This window comes from Centruroides sculpturatus, unplaced genomic scaffold (assembly GCF_000671375.1).
Source record: "Centruroides sculpturatus isolate CEXI.00-Female unplaced genomic scaffold, Cexi_2.0 scaffold1021, whole genome shotgun sequence".
Lineage (NCBI taxonomy): Eukaryota > Metazoa > Arthropoda > Arachnida > Scorpiones > Buthidae > Centruroides > Centruroides sculpturatus.
The window spans coordinates 60,332-83,132 of record NW_019385361.1 but is presented as its reverse complement, the minus strand read 5'-3'; positions in this window follow the sequence as shown (position 1 = coordinate 83,132).

Genomic DNA, 22,801 nt, shown 5'->3' with positions numbered 1-22,801 from the left:
ACTAGCTGTTACCCGCGACTTCGTCCGCAGAGGTTTTGCAAGCAAACCCCATTTACATTCAATATTTCAATAACCATAGTAATTGTGATATAACACCTACCGCTGAGAATGATGAGAATTGCAGAGAATCAAGCGAACTATTTTCAATTTGATCAATTTTCTGGAACGTTTACAATCGTTCTATAATCGAACCAATATGCAATAACAAATTCGAATTTAAAACGGTTCGAACATTTTTAAAATCGAAATAGACAAAAATATTTATAACAATGTCTGAAATGTTATCAATTTAATACACCTAAGTACTCAATGAAGAGTAAACGTAGTTGAAAACAAAAAATCGCATCTAAAATAGTACAGTAGAAGCCGTTCCGGTTAAGCCCTAATCCTCTCCCTCTCCCCCCCGCTTAGGAATTTCGAAAAATCCCTTCTTAGTGTGCGTTTTCATGACGTACCCTAACTGTCTACCAAATTTCACCTTTTTAGGTTCAGCGGTTTGCTCTGGGCGATGATGAATTACTCATTCATTCATTCAGTCAGTCAATCATTCATTCATTCAGTCAGTCAGGACATGTAATTTTATATATTTAGATTATTTATCGTTTGTATTTCATAAACATGCTAGATAGGCCTATAAAATTAACAGGAGAATATTTTATTGCTGAATGTTTGATCCTCGTTTATTCAAGACAATTTTTGTTTCTTAAATTGACCGAAAACCGGAAGTCATTACAGTTTATAATATGAAAAGCCCTGCTAATTAAAGATGTTATATATATTTTCTTTTTGTTGCTTTATTCAAATGTTGAACGTCGAAAATGCAATGCAAACAATAGCTTATAGAAATATCTAGCATTTTCGTAACGTGGCTTTTGTTTAAAGTATTAATTACTACATATATAATTCAAAGGATATTCTCTGTAAACAAACACAGATATATTGTGTGTAAATATTGCTTATTTTCTAATTATTTGTTTATTTTTTGATTAACTGTTATTCTAGAAATTCATAAAGATAATAAAAACTATAAATAATAAATTTGAATTAATTCAAACATAATTTTGTTTATTATAAAACTTTTCTTAATGTTTTAAATATAATTTACAAAGAACAAATTTGTTTATGCAAATTCTTAGTATTTTAATTAATAAATCTTTGCAAAATCTTTCTTCGAGTTTTTTACGTGTGAAAAAACACTTTTTTGCGATATTTCTAGCCTCATACTAATAAAATTAACTTTTATTGTGTTATATTATAATTAAATTATTTAACCTTTTCTTTTGCATAGTTTAATACTTAATTTATTAAAGTTATTACATTAGATACACTTTAGTAAACTTCAAAAAAAGTTAGTAACATCTATTGATCATTCATTGTCAAAAAACAATAAAATTTCTAATAAAACAAATTCAAGTGATGTAAAATTCTTTAACAATATTTACAGAGTAATAAATAAAAAACTTTTTTTAAGCAAATTTCTTTAACAACAATTTATTTGCATTTCTGCGGGGAATTATATTAAATGTTTTATTGTCGTTTCACTTTTAACAAGACGATAAAAATAAATTCTGAATAAGTTATCAGTTTAATTCAAATACAACAAGCGTCTTCAAAAAACAAAAACAAATAAATTTTACTTAATACTTATTGTATTAAGGAAAAGAAAATCATAAAAAAGCTGTAACTTTACGAATTCTTTTTATTGAAGTAGGTAATAAACAATGATGCTAACATCAAGATTTTTTTACAGTTAAAAAATAGAACAATGAAAAGCTTTTCTCTGTTAAAAAGTAGTGTCGATAACAAAATATTCATATGCTTTTCCTTTATTACATACATTAGAGAGGTTGCGGCCGACGTTTTCAACGCGAAAACGTGTACGTCGGACGTTCAGCGCCGCTTTCCTAAAGGCCTGGAAGTTAGGCAATGTTGTTTGGAATGTCGAGCATGATTCCACTGACTATCCAAACACCATTGTCAAACTTCTAGGCTTATAGGAAATCGGCGCTGAACGTCCGACGTACACGTTTTCGCGTTGAAAACGTCGGCCGCAACCTCTCTATTACTAATTTATATGAAATATATTGAATTTTTAATTTTCAAATGAATTGCACATATCTGAAGAGTCAAAATTTCCAATAAATTAATAAAAACATTTTAATGTAATTTCATAGTCTTTGTAATTCACTTTCACTAAAATCAAAATTTACTGTTTGAATATAAATTTTACTTTAAATATTATTTTGTGTTTTTAATAGCTGCAAAATGCTGAAAATATTTCAATATTATTTCAGTAAATAATTCAAAACATTATGGATTCAATAGAGTTAGATAAATGAAAAATCTACTTTTCTATTTGTTAAATAATTTTGCACTTACAGCAACCTCTCGTTATATCGAATTTATCATGTTATTTATTTATGTTTTGTCTTCAACATAAAAGCGTTTTATTTAGTAGTGCATCAGATATAACGTGCCGTCTGATATATCACTTATTTGGTTTTTATTCCTGCGTGCGCGATATAACGAGGGGTTACTGTGTGCGAATTATTTGATATTACAACATGGCAATAATGACAACACAGAAAGCCCTATTTTGTATTTTTTCATTATATTATGTTATTCTTTTTAAGTTTTAATTATCTGTTATTTTTTACTTAGATTTATACAGGTTTCTATAACAGAATTCTTCTATAACATTCATTCCATAATAGAATAACATTTAAAATCAAATATACAATTGATGTTTTAAAAGTTTCATAAACAGCAACAATATTTAGAGCATTTTATAAAATATAATATAATGAATGGTTTTGAAATTCATTTAATGATTAATTAAATTATTATAAACATATATTTTAAAATAAGTTTGTTATTTTAATCTATTGGAATGTAATCAAGGAAAATGGTTTTCTTTTTTAAATTCGAATGTTTACTTTGTTACCTTCACATATTTTCTATTCAAGAAATGAGTCAATTTTTCAAATTTTATACATTTTTTAACAGATAATATTAGTCAATAGTATAGATTTTAAAATTATTTTATACAAAATGTTTTCAAATTATATTAATTAATTAATTTTTTTGAATTTATTAAGTTCCGGCTGTTAATTAATTTTTAATTTTTAAATCACTACACATAGCAGTTCATAAAATATTAAAATTTAATTTAATGTAAATTCTTAATTTTTACAACTATAACTTATCAAATAATTATTTGTTATATTAAGATTATAATTATAATAAACAATTTTTTAGTAGTTTCTATAGTTATTTCATTGCACTTTAGAAATAAGCAAATAGGTTGAATTACAAATATTCCAAATTATAATAAGGAATTAATACTTGAATACTAATATTAAGTAAAGGTTTAGATATATTATCACTCAATCCATTAGGAAATTAAATGATAATTATTGTAAACACGATATTAGTTAGTATCGTTATCACAATATGATATTACAAATCACTTCAATATTAATTTAGTTATAACATTTCAGTTATTGTAGATATAATTATAATAACAACATTCTGTAGTATGTTGATATAGACAAATAAATTATTAAAATAAATAAGATCGTTGCAACAGAAGACGCGAAACATCATATCAGTTATGTTTGGAGATTATCAAATTTCCCAGGAAGATTTGCATTTGTCACTGTGATAATTTCATAATTTTTATCAGTATTTTTTCTTTTTTTGTAAATTTTATAAACTATTTTATTCTAATATTAGGCCTATTATTGTGTAAATACTTAAAATACTAAAATGTTTAAAAATTACAAATTTTGTCATTGGAGAGTTAGACTACAGATATAAAAGCAATTTATGGTAAATAATTATTAATTTTTTGTTGTAAATAAGGAAAGCTATCAATAAATACATTGCCGATTTTTTTTCAAAATTTATATTAAATTATTAATATAATTAACTTTAACAAATGCTATTTGAAATTCAAATTTATTAACTTTATTTCTTAATTGTTTAGCAATGAACAACTAGGAAGTGATGTTAGTTAGAACGAACTGTATATTCTCAGAAATGACAAATATTAAACTCTTCACGTATAAATGTATAAAAATATATATAAAAACTTCCTACGAAAATAGTGAAATGCGATATGCTAGTTAATAATGCGTAGAGTAATAATTCCATTCTTAAATTAGATATTTATGATAAATTAAAAATCAAGGAAAAAGTTATTTAGGTTTGTTATTTTATATAAGCAAACGAAGCAATCGCTTATAAATGTAACAAAATTTCAGAAATGATAAAAACGAAATTATTATTTTTTTCTTAATTCTATCCTTTGATAATAAAAAATATAGAAACTAAATCTTAAACCTTCTCAACAGAATTATAATATTTAAATAGCTGTTGCTTGAGAGAATCGAAATACACAGCTCTTTCATTCAACCGCATTCACAGTCAACAATCAAGGGTTAAAATTAGAAGTTATTCAATAACCATTTACTTTACGTACAAGAACTAACTCTAACTTTTGATCCTTACTTCTGAATACGGACATTAAACGTTGCATTTTTTATTAGTAATAATAAAAAATTATTACATTCTCTCTCGTGATATTTCCTTATATTCGCAGTCATTTATTCATTGATTAATAGACTACAATACGATGAATATTACAGAGCTTTTTAAATTTCTATCCGATTTAAGAACAAGTATAATAATATTCAACTATGATAGAAATGAAAATAACTAGTTTATTGAACGCTGGCTGCCTTAATTTTATAATCTTATACATTGGACTCTTGATACGTTCAATTCACTAAATCGAATTTCTCAATAAGTCAAATTTTATTTATATCTTGTCGTAACTCCCATAAACTCAATATATTTTGTGTAGTTTATATTTAATTTTAAATGCTTTTTATTGTATTATCAAGGAGGCAGACTATATTAACGCTATCTTGAAATAAAAGTAGACATTTAATTATGATGCTTAAAACACATGCAAAGTTACTTGACAAGTTAGCAATCCTAAATCAGATCATAAAAGTACAACAAAATGTAACGATATTTTGCGCTTCATGTAACAAATTAAGAGAATTTGTCAATAAAAACTTATAGAAAAAGCTTTTTTTTTTAAATTTTCGACATCTTTTTAAAATTTCAAAATTTAACGTAATATCTGCATTTTGACAGTTTGCAAGTTTATTTGTCTAATGGACATATGTCTTTTACTACATCTTTCTTAGAACTAATCATTTAGTTGTAAACTTTACGTTGTTATTGGCACCAGTGAAAAATAGTTCAATATATTTAGTTATTTTCATTCCAAAATAGAAAAAAGACTAACGACAAAAAAATTAAAGAAATGGAAGTGTCTACAATAAAAAAAACCATAGGAAGAAAAAGAAAAATCGAAATCACGAGAGAATTTGTCATTCCTAAATGCTCCCTCTGACTCCTCTGACTATCTGCAAAGCAAAAAGAGCATTTTGAAAACTTTCAATGAACAATAGTGTAAGACTGAATAGAAAACAAGTCATAAAGATGAGATCCAATCTTCTTTTATTAGTAGTACAAGTATTTGTCATCAGTATGCAGCTAATAAAAATAAATTTAAATTTAAATATCGTATATTGTTTACGATTTCATTAAAATAATAATGAAATTTCGAGTTACGGAAATTAATTCGAAAATTACTCTTTAAATTTCACTTAAAATATATAACACAATTACAAAACATGCAAATATATATATAATAATAATTAGAACAATTTTCTGTTTTACTTTTCTAGCTGTTATGCATACATAACAAGGGAAAATATAGAAATCGTGTCAAATTTGACCATCCGAGATTTTTTTACAAATCTCTACGTTTTTAAACCCCTAAACCCCAAAAACTTCCGCACGTGCACGTGTGGTCTATTTCGCTTAATGTCTCAGGATGGGATAGAGATAAAGAAACTAACTTTGGCATTGACTTCTTTAAGGCCCCTTATAAACAAGGGGCATTGATGATATTAAATTTTGGTGGTTAAACGTCAATGAGGTGGGAGATGGAAGAGGATCAAGTGCCCTATCTCGACAGGGGGTTGGACTTAATGTAGATTTTATTCGTTATTAGCATTTACAATTTGTATAAAATTCATTACTATCCTGAAAACTAAGCTTTTTATCATCTTATGATATGAGATTTTGTTATAATTTTTTTCATAGAAGACACACAATTTTATTTATTAGGATTCATTATATAAAACTTAATTTTTAAATAAAATCTCATATCAGCCAGGTAAGTTACGCAATTCGTTGCTGGATAATTTATTACGTTATTGAGATAACAAAACGGTGAATATTAATAAGTTTTCATTTATTAAAGATTAATATACACAGATCGAATTAACACAATAATAATATTTCAATTAAATGAATTTTTATATTCTTATTTTACTTTAATAATTTCCCTTATACAGATCAAAACAAATCTGTTTTAATTTTTCATTCTACAAATAAAAAGTTTGAAGCTATGATCGTTTAAAGGTTATTTATTACAATATAAATGAGAATGAACTAATTAACAAATTTAATTAGATTTATTTAATTAATTTTTATGTTTAGATAATCATGTTGTCTGTTGAATATCGCTAAAAGTTTGTTTTTATTTGTTTGGAGAAATTAATAAAGTAAAATCTGAATGTAAAAATTCAATTCCAATACAAATCGAATGTGTTCTATGCGTATAAAATAAAGATATTTAAACTGCTATAAAGTAAAATCAAAGCAAGTTTAATTATAGGGTTCTCAAATATAAAATCCAACAAAAATGTTCCTTTAAGTATCAAGATATATTATTACTAACATTTTAATAATGAAAGACAAAACATCGTTCGATTTTATGTATTCTTTGTATTCATCTTTATTATAAGTTGAGTCTAGCTCGCCAGCTCTTATAGCCAGAGTTCATTTAAAATTTGGAAAAAGTATTTTTCAGTTGTGTTTAAATGAATTTCGTTTTTCATGGAAGATCTTTCCAATTCCCCTTTTCAGGCGTTCCAAAGGACATTATATGAGGGAGGGTGCAAAAGTAGATATAGAGTTGAGAATCTGAGAAATATAAAAATGTTTGGTGCTCATTATTATTATTTTTATTATCTTTTATTAGTTTTTATTCCTTATTTGTGATTTAATTTGTACATAAAATAAATGTTTTTCTTCCTATTTTCTTCCTGTATGTTTTTTTTCCATAATAACAATTGTATGCCTACGTTTGCAATTCCCCTGTATATTATCTCATCTTTTGTTGAGCTGCATAAAATTAAAACAATTTAGAGATTTAAATTTGTCAAGTCAGTCCACGAATGGAGATGAATTCAACCCGCTNTAAAGGTAAGTGTACAATGTGCGTGCCGCTAAAAGTCAAAAACGAGTGCCCGTACGATCAAGGGAGTTATATGGTGTGGTAGCCCTCTATCCCACATCCATGAAGAAAGTTCCCGTTTTTACCTGAAGGGCGTGCTGTTGAAGATATAAGGGCTGGAACTTTCGCCCTCTAGAAATTTCGAGAGCATTCCACAACATTCAGGGATGTTATGGAACGTTCGGGAACATCCCATATTATTGTGAAACATTCCAGAACACTCTTGAATGTTCTGGAACATTGTGGACCATTCGAAGCCATTTTTGTATGGGTGGGACTACTCGTTGGTGGGGATATATAAGCAAGATCCGTCGTGGGTTCGAACGTCAGTTTCTTATCAGTGACGAAGAGAAGAACCGAAAAAGAAGTGAAAATTCCAAAGTAGTGCAGTTAGTGAATAAAAACAGTGAAGTGTGCGTGGCAGAGTGATACAGTGACTGAATATAAATCGAAAATAAAGTGTGAAAACTGTGTAAAGTGTACTTAGTGTATTTGTTAATAAAAAGTTTATATTTATATTTTATACAATGCCAAAACTTAAAAGAGGAGGAGCTCTTGCCAGTTCTGAATTTACTTTTGAATATTAAAGTTGATATCGTCGAGAATATTATTTTTAGTTGTCAAAATTGCCCTTTGAAATAGCCACTCCAGATTGATATAGTTGTGAACAATGTTTGGATAAATTTGGTCGATGAGTTCGTTTTCAGTAGTGGCTATGTTGCAAAAATCACTGTTGAGTTTAATGAGGCTGGTCGTCTGGTCAGTGGGATATGTCCCTTCGCCTATTGGTAAAAGTTTTTGAGCAAAATGTTGTTTATAAACAAGTATTATAAATAGTTAGAATATGTTATCAATAAAATTATTTTACCTCTTATATTTTAAAGTTTATCCTTTTATTCCAACTACCACTCAATCTCATATCAACTCCCTGAGCGAAGCTGGGTATCCCAGGTAGTTTACTAATAAAGATAAGCTGAACATCATTAGTTTAATGACAGTTCTAAGAATTTAATCCTATAAATTACTTGTATGATTGTTAGTGTCAAACACCTATTTTTCTACTATCTTTGAGAAATTTTTAAATATGATAGCGTTTTTGGCAGAAAAAGCATTTAAATTAGAAAAATTACTTTTGTCAGTTCAAGTTTTTCCATTCTTTAATCACCTTACTGTTAAATATTGTTGTTTAATTTCTCATTTTTTGAATATAAAAAAAATGATAAGAGCAATTATTTATTACATTTTTTATTTTATAGCAACTAAAACCTATCAAATAGAGAAAAATGGTTTTATGCATTCGTAAAAAACGTTTATACCAATGGATGAATACCACTTTTATCGAATTCGAATATGAACCAGATTTTGAATATCTCGAATATTTAGTGAACTTAATTATTTTATTTATTTACTTATATAAGATATTTATTAAGTAAATATAATAGTTAAGTTTACTGTATTATCATTATTAATTAAATTATGAACTTGTTTACAGGAGGACCTCGAACGTTAAGAAATTAATTAATAAAGTAAAACGAAAAGTAAGGGAAAAAAACAATTTACTAAAGCTTAAGAAATGCAAATTTAATTAATTTTCACTTTGAGTTCTAAAGTAGCTTTTTAAAAGTACTCTTTATCTCAATTACAATACATTAACAAATGTATTGTAGTAGAGATAGTTCTCATTCTCGTCTACTCCAGATTTTTATTTAAAGAAAACAAAAATTCGAAAACGTTCTAGATCTTTTCTTCTCATAAATTAAACCAGACGTCTGAAGAAGAGCAGTGTGGCGGATAAAGGACTCATGGGCTTCTGCCTAACTAATGGGCAAAATTGGCCCCCCAACTTAGACTTTCTATGCAGCAATGTTGGCGCCTTTAACCATCTCAAAAACTTTGTGAACAACTGTAGCACTTACCGGGTCACCCACCCTTCCCCCCCTAGCAGGGGCCCTCTACTGTGTTCTCAATCTCTTCGGTCTGTTGTTCATCCCTAATCCACCACATGTGGCTCAAGCCGTCCTGTGACTGTGTTATTGGAATTGTGTCTAACAGCTGTAGGGTATTCTATGTCTAGTTAATGGTTAAAGTTGTTTGTTTGTTTGGCTTGTCCAATACCATTTTACCGGACCCCCCATCGGGATTCTCTTTGCACATCTCTACTCGTCTGATTTGTATATCTACATCTGTTCCATCAGTGTATCAACATGTACCATATCTATCAGTATGTATATTGTTATCATCGGCTGCCAAAACGGCGCCTGCTCTGTATATCTATTTATATTCTAAACAAATACGGTATAAGTCGCTGTATGATCGCAAATTTACCTTCCTTTCTAAACTTTATACTCTCTAACAATCCCCGCTTCTCCCCCCACCTCCCCTTCTCCATGTCTTCCTTCACACTCCCCTATCTCCCGTTATTTCACATTCGGTCTCTTTTTCCTTACCTTCTCCTTCCATCTCTATAGAGCAAAGTCTGCCGCTAAATGACAGACAGCTCTTCTATTCTTTAAATAAAGTAAAGTAAAGTGTGGCGGATACAAGGAGATTTTATTGACACAAAAAATATAAAATTTATTATTCCAACTTCTAGATGTTGTTTTTAAAAACATTTATGATAGAAAATATTAAGTAGGCTCGAAAATAGCCGAAAACAAAGCGATTTTGACTTCCCATTTGGAAGATCGGTTTTTCAGCGTTGGTGATAATTAACAAATTAGTCAGGTGTATCAACAGGGCAAACCTGAATGAAAGTTACTGGTCCAGTTCCGAATCATACCTGCAAAATTCCTTAAAAAGATGGATTGAGAAGAGAAGAGGAGAGAATTTCCTCTGGACTGCTGAGAGGGAGCAGAGGAAAGAAATAAAGGAAGCCTCGTCTGAAGGAGAGAGGAATGATACGATATTGTTTGGACTATCGTTTCGACTTTCTACGAAATCATGCCTATAGTTTCCAATGTGAAACTTATACAGGTATATAACTGTAAATAAAGGACTGAATATTATAGTTCGGGTCGTAAGGTGTCTCTCTTACAAACCATAATATACATATTCGAAGTGGAGAGAAGGACTCGAACTTGGATTTCTCATTATATAGCACTTGAATTTTACTGCAAATATGGTTTTTCGAAACTGCAGTACCATCGTCGTGCATATGTTAATAAAAAGTACGAATTAATTATTCAAATACTTTTAATTTCTGTAATAGAATACTTTGCTTCTGGATCTGCCGTTTTGACTCTATGTAGGCGCGACAATAGAGGTAATTATAATATTTGAATTTACTTTTTATGAATCTAGATCCGAATATTAGGTTCATAAATATGAAATAAGAACCAATGATAAGTAAAATTAATTATTTTAAAAATTCATAAGAAAATTAAATCTTTAATGTCTAAAACATATAAAAAATATTTAAAATGTATATTTAAATTTATTGTTATTTTTTATTTTTAAAATGTTTTTTATTGATACTTAATTATCTAGTTTGATTTTCGCAAAATTTAGCTTGAAAATATAGATAAAATCAAGTTTATTTTAATATAAATTGAATAATTATTATATTTTGATATTTCCATATTTATTTTCTAAAAATAAATTTTAATTAATTTGACAAACACTTATTTTTTATAAAGTTTAAAAATACGAATATAATAATAATTCAACCGAAACACATTGCTTATAATAAATAATTAATCTTTTCAAATTCTTCTTTATTTTCGTGTATTAATATTAGTATTCTGGACTGCAGAGATTTAAAATAATTAATTATACAAATGTTGATTTGAATTTCTCTCAAGATCAATATCATTTTACAAAAATTATTTTACCGTACAAACCTGTAGATTTGATTATAATTTTTGGCATAAAAACTAAAAAGAAAAAATTCGCTAGAAAAAGGATGTACTGTATATAACAACTAAGTTCCTAAATGATTGTAAACTAAACTATAAAATACTTGAAAAATATGAAATATTTGCACAATAATAACCATGTTTGACCGTAAAATATATATAATTGAACATATTTAAGCAAATTATATAATTTACTACCTGTTATCCGAGACTTCGTCCGCAGAGGTTTTGCAAGCAAACCCCATTTACATTCAATATTTCAATAACCATAGTAATTGTGATATAACACCTACCGCTGAGAATGATGAGAATTGCAGAGAATCAAGCGAACTATTTTCAATTTGATCAATTTTCTGGAACGTTTACAATCGTTCTATAATCGAACCAATATGCAATAACAAATTCGAATTTAAAACGGTTCGAACATTTTTAAAATCGAAATAGACAAAAATATTTATAACAATGTCTGAAATGTTATCAATTTAATACACCTAAGTACTCAATGAAGAGTAAACGTAGTTGAAAACAAAAAATCGCATCTAAAATAGTACAGTAGAAGCCGTTNATTTAGAGATTTAAATTTGTCAAGTCAGTCCACGAATGGAGATGAATTCAACCCGCTATGGAAGTTATTTTCAAATAAAAGTCGTTAAGATTTTTAAATCATAATTATAATTTAATTGTAAGAATTATTAACTAAGTTACTATTGATCCATTATTAAGCTTTGTAATGCTCTGTGTGTGGACTTGTATCTAATTAAATGAAATTATAAAAAAATTAAAGAAAAACATTATTACTAACATTTTATTTGAATTTGTGTTTAAAACATAATTATATATAACTTCTAATTGTTTAATTATCTATAAATTGATAAAATTATGAATAAGTTTGATTTATATATTTTTTTAAATTCAATTTTCTCTATTTGCAACTTATTAATAGTAATTTATTACTTATATTCGTTTAAGAGAAAAATTGATATGAAAATGAGAGATTGACGAATTGCATGTTGACTAATTTATTTTAATTAAATTACTAGTGAAAGAATTAATTGCATATAAAATATTTTTCAAAGAATTCATATCAAGTAAATTAATCATTAAATGCTCCATACTTTAGTAATCGATTGCATAACTCTGCATTGTATAATAATCTTCAAATAACAGCATTTTAAATTATTAAATTAATAAATTATATTAAAACATATTTTAATGTTATAGAAAACAAATTTAAAATAAATCTTACGTCTCTTTTCTAAATTATTAAAATGTTATTGAAATTATTATACTGTATTCATTAAACGCTTATAAATTAACTATAAAACCTTATCTTTACAAAACCAAGCTAAAAAATAGCAATATGTTCCAGTTTTCATTGATTATTCTGACAAGAATTTAAAAAAGGTTTTTAGATGATTAAGCCAACTTGCAATGTCTTTCCAATTCCGACAATCACCCGAGGCCAAAAATTACTCAAAAGAAGCCTGTCAACAAATTTTTATTTATATGCATTTCAAATCAGTGCATTACCGATTGCTCTTCAATCTACAAATAATAAATCAGCTTGTCAAATACAATTATTGATTTAAAATACAAAAAAACGACAGAAACTACACTTTGTTTTTTGTTTGCTCGTCTATCAATCACTAGTATTTCCGATAAACATCATCCCGCTTCGCGTAACATTTCACTCTTATTCGTATGTATGACATTATTTCAATTATCATCGACTAATATTAAATTATTTAAATTGATCAGATTAATACTATTATTAATCGCAATATGTTTTTTAAATTTATACAAATATAATATTATTTTATTTTATATATTTTTTTTCTACCCAATTTGACTTCATTAAATAATTTCACAACTTTAAAATAAAAGTTTATATGTAAATCCAGCCCAGCATTAGTTTATTTTATTGACAATTTTAACGAAAGATGTTACATAAATCTTATTTAATCTATCTCTAATTGAAATATATAAACATGTTATAAATAATAAATTTCAGTATTGCAACTTGTTGGAAATAAAATAAATTATTTCCAATAAGTTGCAATATATAAATAAATTGTAAATAGTAACTTGCACTTAAAAAAATTATTATTCAAATTTTACTTGTTTTATTTAGACATTTTCTCTATACGTCATTAAATTTTTAATAATATCGAGTGGATTCAACATAAAAATGTCGAAAAAGATAACACAATCAGTAAAATTTACATAAAGATTTATTTATTCTACTAACGAAAAACCTTTCCAGCCTAGCATTACTTCAGTTTATTGACAATTTTAACAAAAGATGCTACGTAAATCTTATTTAATGGAAAGACACGTCATAAATTGTTTAATCGCGTAACATGTAAACATAGCTTTATTGATAGTTATACAAAATTATTCGGTTATTACGTATTATACCAATATAAATGTATTTATGCGTGAGAGAATTAATTCTATGTTTGAAATCGATTGAAAAATCCTTTCTGGTGTGTTGGTTGTATCTGTAGAATTCAATTGAAATTCTGACAAACAATTTTAAAAAATTCATTGTTGTGCTAAATCTTTTATTCATATGTTGGTATATCCACATTTTAAAGTTATGACACTTTTCCAGATGGAATGACCACATAAAACCTTCCTCCATGAAACATTTGCCCCTTGCATTATGTTCGGAAGCAGATTTCAGGTATATCGCTTATGAATCTTTTTCTTGCGTAAAATTAATTAGTTAAAAGTATATTTGAAAACTATACTAACATTTTAACTAGCATTTAAACTATATAATATTTTCTTTAAAAATATATTTATAATAAAGATACAACTGTACTGTACCTAATGCATAATTATTACTTTAATATTCAGAGGCTGTTGCAATAAATTATTAAATAAATGAAATGAAGCTTTCTTTTACAACTGTTCTGATGTTTATGCTACATCATGGATATTATACATGCTATTTTATTACAGGTGATATTTATATTTTCATTTCAATTAGAATTGAATTAGACTAAACTTTATTAAAACTATTTAATTGTTGACATTTCAATTCAACATAATATTTAATTCCAGACTATTTATTTACTGTTCTTTCATATAAAGCCTCGCCAGAAAATAAAATAAAGATTTAATTCTGCGTTATATTTATTGTCTTTTTATACAGTATATCTTCTGGAATATCAATCATCGATACTTTAGTTAACTACTTCAAACTCAAAACTAAATTTATGTATTGCTATATCGTCATATTCCTTACATTGAGGTAGATTAAGATTCTGTGACTTGAAGCAGAACACAATTATCAACAAGTCTTCGTTCTCCTGAATAATGTTTAAAATCTATATAAATCAAGACGGGTTGATAATAATAATAATAATAATAAGCGCAGAGCCCAAACGGTTAGGAGTTGAAAGTTGAAATTTGGTACACAGTTAGGATATGTTACGAGAACGCACACTAAGAAGGGATTTTTCGAAATTCCTCCCTACGGGGGAGAGGGATCAACAATGGAAGTGTCAACAATGGACGTCTCAACAGTGGAAGTGTTACGTAACAATGGACATTCTATTGTACTATTTTTGATGCGGATTTTTGAGTTTTTGACTGCGTTTTAGTAAGCTACTACATATAGTAGGGTACCACGTGGGGATAAAAGAAGTGTATTCCTTAACAATGGAAGTATTAACATGGAAGTGTTAACGATGGAAGTGTTAAGAATAGATGTGTTAACACTGGAAGAGTTAATAATGGAAGTGTTAAGAGAAAGCGACGTGCAAGACGCAGATGCAGTTTTTTCATTTTGCGCGAAATCGAACATATCTAGACCCCTCTAAAAATTTTCTAATTAGTCTGGAAACAGGGAGACCCAATTTTTGCATTCTGTGAAAACGGGTAAGGTTGACTATAACGTAATAATCTTAATCTTTGCTATCGTTACTTTTGACCGAGCAACGCCGGGCCTACCTGCTAGTTTCCAATAAATGAGTTTATTGTAGCATTTTTAAAGAAAAGAAATTAATTTTTCGTTTGTAGGTTTATTCTATAGTTACAAAACAAAAACTTTGTTAACTGTATACCTAAATTTAATACAAGATAATTCTAAAAAGACTTTAGAAATTTGAAAGCACATGTAATTTTAATCAGATAATTTACAAAATTGGTTGAGACAATTTGCAGAACACTTCTAGTATTATATCGATCTGTCAATTTTGGTTCTATGTGAGTGGAATTGGTAATGCGGCAGACATTACATCTGCATTCAGTTTCTTGCCAAACTCGAAACAGCCAATCTGTTGTCACTTCCATAATTGCGATGGTGATTCAAGTGTTGAGTTCAGCGAGATTTGTAGGTAAGGGTGAAATAAAAACTAGACCTTTGGATTTAAAAAAATGCCAGAAAAAAGTCAAGAAGTTTCAAATCTTGGGAACGTAGTAGTCGTGATTTCGGTGCTGCTTAACCAATTCACAGCATCTGAATATGCTTGAAAATTTTTGTTTTACAGTTAAATACTATGACAACAAAATAATGCTTGCACCTTTATGAAGACAGCGCATCTGTTACTCCGCTACCTTACATATTTATGAGATTTTCTCAATAAACGTTTTCAAGATTGTTTTGACTCTATCCGCTCTTAGTGTCCAAAGAGCAGATAGAGTCAAAAATAAGGAAAAACACAATCATGTAAAAATAAAATAAAATATTTTTTAATTTGCAAGTAACAGAAATAAAAATGGCAATATGATGATTTTTGGTAATAAATCTATTCTAAAATGTCAAAACTTCTTTATCCTCTCTTTCATCAATCAGTTTTGAAATATTAAAAATACCCAATTCTGTTTTTACATGGATATTTTACAAGATTTTGATTTAAGTTAATCTGAAAATTTACATTTCCTTTTTACACGATTCGTTTTGATCTAATACATTTCAATTAATTCGTCGTTTTAAAAATCTTTATTTGATCTACGAAAAATCATTCATCCTTTTTCAGAAAACTTCTCCTTTAAAATGCAAATTCTAAGAATGTTTTAACACTGCTACACACACTTAAGTAGATTTTAAGATTTAGGTGTTTTTATAACTAATTTGAACCCGTATAGCAGCAATCAGTCTTTCATTTTGGCTTTATATCGTTAGTATAGCAGTCAAAAATTTTCTTTAGAAGTTTGATAATTTGTTTGTGTCGTTGGCAGGGCTGTGTTGTCGGAGTAGTGGAGTTTTGGTGTTTTGTTTTAGTCGTCATAAATCCACCGACTCCGACTTTTTTTTTTACTTTTCTAAGTTGTGTATATGTTACTGTGAAAGACCGAAATTAGAGAATGTCGATATTTTCCGGTGAGTGTCGACACATACAAAATACGTCGGTGAAAGACCGAATATTTGGTTATATTATTATACATTCGAACAATCGCCGGTGTATGTCGACAAGCACAGATAAGCTTTGGTGGAGGTCGAAACGACACCCGAGAAGCCGATGTCGACAGAGAGGCGACAGTCTGTCGCCAAATCCTTTGTGGGTAGCCGAAGGTAGGACAAGGTCGTACCTCTTTTCGCGGCAACGTTTGGTGGAAACCGCCCACTTTATCACTGGATGGCGTTTTTGTTCTTTTAATCCCGTGAGGTGGGGATCGATTTCTCAGGTCGAGTGGCGGAGGATGAAAGGGGTCGTCGGTAAGGCGTCGGTGATATCCGAATAAAAAATACCATTAACAGATCAGTTCGTAATCACGTAATAACGTAATCAGTTTATAATTTGTAAAGAAAAGTTACTTTCCACAGATGACATTTCTTCTCAAGAAATATCGCTGAGAGAAGCAGCTGCAGCTAATTNTTATAAAAAAAAAAAAAAAAAACGTGTTCCACGAATAAATGCAGTTGTAAAATCAAGGGACTCTTGTGCAATTCAAAGTGCCATAACAGTTTAAGTCGTTGCAATAAATAAGATTGTATAACGTTAATCACATAATTTATGTGTAAGTTTATTATTGTATTATTTTCTTTAATGATTTAGAATGTACTGTTCGTTTTAGTTTTAGCAGTTTATTTACATGTGCTGTTACTTAAGCTTTCTCCTATTTTGACATATTAAAAAGTTGCATTTTTGTCTTAACATAATAAAAATACAGCAATAATTGTATTAAAAATACTGTTCTACTCTCTGGAGAAGGAAAACATTATTTTGGTTTAAAGTATTTCGGTTATAGAAATGATTTTTAAGTTAAAATTTCAAGATTTATTATATATTATGTATTTTTTGCATTAATTATGTTTTGTATCTCATCATGTGCAGTATCTTTCTTCAGTTCTGAATACTTTTTCAGTCTATTTATAACAATTTATTTAGCCTAAGATATATTAAAAATTAAAATCTGTATGTATAAATTTAAATAACTTGTTTATTTGTTAATGAATCTTTAAATATCTTTCATAAAAATAACAGCAATCTATTCGTCCAATAAGAAATTTCTATTTCAAGTTTATATACAGTAAGATTTTGAAATTATTTTTGTTTTCTTTTCTCTGTTCCAGATATCATTTTATTGTTTACTGGCTGAAATAAAACAAAACATATTGTTTTAATGTTTGTTTGTTGTAATAAAATATTAAAATTTCTCTTTCCATACTTTAGTAGCATTCTCATAAAAATTTAATTTATAAAATATAATATAGGCTTACTTAATCTTTCATCGCGTCACTAATAAAATAAAGTCGATGATCTAAAAGTATCATCAACTGTATTTTATTACTTTACATTGCCGTAAAATTCACAGAATTTTGTAACATTTAAACGTATTTTAATTACTTAAACTTATTAAAATAAATAAAGTAACAGTTTAGTTAAATCGCATTGTAAAAAATATATAATTAAAATTAATAATTCATTAGTTTGACGTCGGTTAAAAAATGACCCCTTAATACTTTTACATTTTTGGACTCGAAGGACCGTGAAACGTCAAGAACTGCAAAAATGTTAGATGGTTTTTTCTGTGTATAGTGATGTTATTGTCTGCGTATTTGTGTGTGAGTGGTAGGCACGATTTTTTCACCCACTCCGAAGCTTAATAACAGTGCCTTTCGTTGAAAATTTCTGGAATTTTGCTGGAAGGTTTAGATATTAGGGACATTGATGCTATTAAATTTGGATGGTTAAAGGTCGAGGGATTGAGAAAGTAGATATGTCATATCTCGAATGAGGTCGGACTTAATGAAGATTTTACTCGTTACATTTACAATATTTTTTTTAAAATAAAACTTATTTCTGCCATCAAAATTAAGCTTATAATAACAAAAAGTTTTCAAAATTTCATAACAGATGCCGCCACACATAATTTAAAACATTTTGCTGGGAAAGTTATGCAACTGGATTTTCTAACTTCTTTCTATAACGAATATGATATTTAAAATTTCTTAATTAATTTAGAATGTTTTTTTTTTTAAATTTGTAAATAAATATTGTGTCTAAATATTTAGCCTGTGACTTATACAGTATACTAGTAGCTTAAAATTGCTGTAGAAATAATTGGCAATTAAATGGTGGCAATTAAAGTACAGGGATTAGATGAAAAGGTTAATTAGTTCTATGCATGTAATCTGAATAAATTGCGATTAAAGATAGTGACTCAAATAAAATTTGATAAAGAAGAATATTATAATTAAATATGTTGAGGTTACCTGATGCTGAGGTTACCATTAGAACAGGGGTGTCCAACCCGCGGCCCGCGGGCCGCATGCGGCCCAAGGCAAGTTCCAATGCGGCCCAATAAACGTGTAAACAAAACCTACAAATGTTTTAATTTTTTATTATTTATTTATTTCAATGGCATAAACTCAAAAAAAAGTTTCACAAAGCCGTAAACCTTTATTCATATTTTATTTTTGAGTGGAAAGAAAATATTTCAAATACTTGGAGATGTGTGAATGCGGAAGGATTACTAAATAAAGCTGGAGTTGTGTCTCAAAGAATTATATACCCAAATTTGGGAAAAGGAGGGAAAGATGAGAAAGGACAAAAGATGTAGTAGTGAGAAAGGTTAAATAGATCTTCTGTTAAGCAAATATGGACCCATAATTTTTCAACCTTTTTCACTTCTTTATCTTTTGTTTTTTGCCTCTTTTTTCCGCACTTGGGTCTATAATCCTTTGATTCACAGCTCCAGCTTTATTTAGTATTTCTTCCAACGTTGCGAGATTTGGCTACATTGGGCCAAATGTGGCTACTTTTTTTGGTTTGACGTAAAAAATATCATTTGGCGCTTTGGCTACTTTTTCGGTTACATATTATTTATAATTATATAAATTGAATAAAAATGCACTTCAAAATGGTGGTTCGTCGTTTTTATTAATTAGAGACACAAATAAAACAAATATTTGTGTTTTTCAAATAAATTTTCGTTTGTTTCTTTTACAATAAATGAATTTATCTATTTCTAAGTAAAAATTGAAAGTGTCTGTAGAAGTAATTTTTTAACATATTTTTTTTCTTGATAAAGTTATAATATTTATTATTATTATCTACACATGTTAGTCCTTAAATATACTTGTATATTCGGCCACAAGTATATATTATATATACTTGTGGCCGAATATTTAAGGAAATTACAAGTATATATTATATATACTTGTGGCCCAAAACTCCTTGACTTCTTCCAATGCGGCCCAGAGAAACAAAAAGGTTGGACACCCCTGCATTAGAATAACAGGTAAAATAAAACAAGATAATAATTTAAATAAAATAATTTTTTTAAAAATATATACATTTATATGTTTGTAATTGTTACTTTGAATGCTGAAGATTTATCTTCTCGTTACACAAAATCTGCATCTTCCAAAACGACTTTTTTTCCTTGACACCGTTTGCTAAAGTGAAATATGTGCTTTCTTTGTGGTTTGTTAGCATTATTATCACTTAAGCTAACTCAAAAATTGTTAATTAGGTAAAAAAAGTTTTTACAAAGAGACAGATTAGATGCCGAAGCTGGTCAAGAAACAGTCGTGATATCAATCCTATTGAAAACTATAGCTTGTTGTTCCGTTTTTGAGAAACTTCCATTGTTATCAAGATAATCATATAAAATCCCTCGACTCAAATTCTTGATTTCTTAAAAGAAACCCTGTCAAAAATTTCTACACTGACGTCACATTCCCAGGAAGTAAACTGTGAGATATTCACAGTTTTCTTCGATATAGGGAAGCGTTGAATAGTTAGTATCGTGAGGGCTCAAACTCAAATAGTTACAAAGGCCTCAAACTTTTTCTGAGAAGGGTCTTATCAGCTGTAAAAGTTAAGACGGGACTATGTACGAAAAAGAAGTTATAGTCAAAGATTAAGATTTTTTTATTTCTGCATCAATCAATGTGACATTTGCAACTGTATATATGAAAGAAGGTATCAAAATTTTGTTGCACACAGCGTTAAAATCTCCTTTAGATATTCGTTGAACTGTGATGCTTAATATTTTGATTTTATATACTGTATTTTTTTTCTAAAAATGTTTGTTCGAAAATTACGTAGAAGCAAGAATAGAAAGTATTCTCGGTGTAAACTTCTTAACATAAAATCCTCTTCTGACGGAGATTTGTAAAAATTTAACAAACTCCCTTTAAATGTTTTTATAAAAATCATTTACAGAAAGGTAGTCGATTTTTCAAAAGTTTATACGCTTTGAATTAGTTTAAATGTTTATGAAAAACGGGTCGGTGAAAACGAGCTACCCTGGCCCGATAAATATGCTTCAGGCCGTCTTTGATTCGCGGGCACCAGGTTGGAGAATCCTAGTTTAAAACGTCTTCACGATAACCTGTGTTACATGATAACCTTCGCAATAACTCATTTCCCGAATAATCGATCGAAAAATCATTTTGGAATTCTCTTTTACAGTATGATGATATTTATTACTTGATAACAATTAAAAGCAGAAACTAAACTTTATTTTATTTTATTCAATACAATATTTTAATGTAAATAATAAGCGAGCATTTTATTTTTAATATAATTATTGATAGAAAAGATATAAAATTTATAAAATAAATAAATATTTGCTCTTTTACTTATTTTATAATATATATTATTAACTATTTCAATTTCAATTTTAAATATTATTTTTCAAAATTAATCTTATTAATATAAAATAAGATCATAAATAACCAAGTCAAAGTTATATCTAATGGTTTATTTCATCACTTTTAACGATTTTTAAATTTTCATACTGTGCACACAAAGGCTTTTAGCATAAAAATAGTGCATTATAACATAAATAAATGTGCATTTTCGTGTCTTTTTAATAGAATCTCATTTTATTTGTGGTAAAATGTATAATTAAACCAGTTTATTAAATTACTATTCTGTTCGATTAGTCAGTAAACGAAATTTTAATTCATGTCAGCTAAAAGCAATTTATTCAAAGTTTAATAATTGCCGATTATACCGCTCGATTGCAAATATATAAACATACAGAGCCGTAGCAATATTTTTAACGTCCTTGGCAATGCATTAGTGTTTTAGTCCACGGCGCATAAATGTTTGCGAGGCTTGAGTGGCGCTTGGTGCTCCTCACGCTTCGTGTTCTTGGCACTTGCCCCATTGCGACTGCTTTGTATATATATGTATATTTAATATTTTATTAAACAAATCGATAAAAATTAAACACAATTTTTCATCTTTTTACTTATTTTCTTTGTCATACTTTCACTGTTAAAGGACGAAATATAAGATTGTTACGATTAACCCATCTTTGTTCCATTTATCTTTATTCTATACAAGGGTAAGCGTAGAACGTTATCTCAGTAAAGCAAAACAAATACGATTTAGATAACTCGCTAACTAATTGATTTACTCAGATCACGTTCTTTTTCCATAAACAGATTTCTTTCTACTTATTCTATCTTCGCCTTTCTTGAAAAAAATGACTTGCCCACAAGTGCTCGGCTGGATAAAACCGGTGAACGCTGGTAGTTGGTCGTGGGTTTACACCTCATCACTGGATGGAGTTTTCTGGAGGGAGAGGTTCTTCCAACACCTCTTAGAACTGAATTCCTCTGGACTACGTAGCGAAAGTTGCATGATGTCATCAAGAGTTGACCAAGTAATCACTATTTCATCATTGCTGTTCATACCAGTTCTTCGTACATTTAGTACTTTTTGTGGTTTTTTTAGATATCCGAGAGGATAGTGTTTAAATGTTGCGCACCGAGGTGTCGAGGAAATTATAAAAACAGTCTAAGTGTTTGAACGTTTAAATTTTTCGAAACGAAGGAGAAAATAGATTCGTGCATCAGCAAGAGATGATTTCAATTCAACCACAGATACTCGGGTAAGATTATAATTAATCTATTCCGATCCGATATAATTAACATTCCTTTATTTAAATAAATAATTATGATATAGTTATTTAAAATAGTTAATTAATACACATATTGGTTCTTACTTATATATTAATGTTTGGACATTATTAACGTTTAAATATAAGTTTTAGTGTAATCGTTTAAATAACGTCATCTCTATTTTAATAACTTTTTCTGGTCGTGTTTTATTTTTGTTCACGATTTATACGCTTTAAAAAAAAAAAA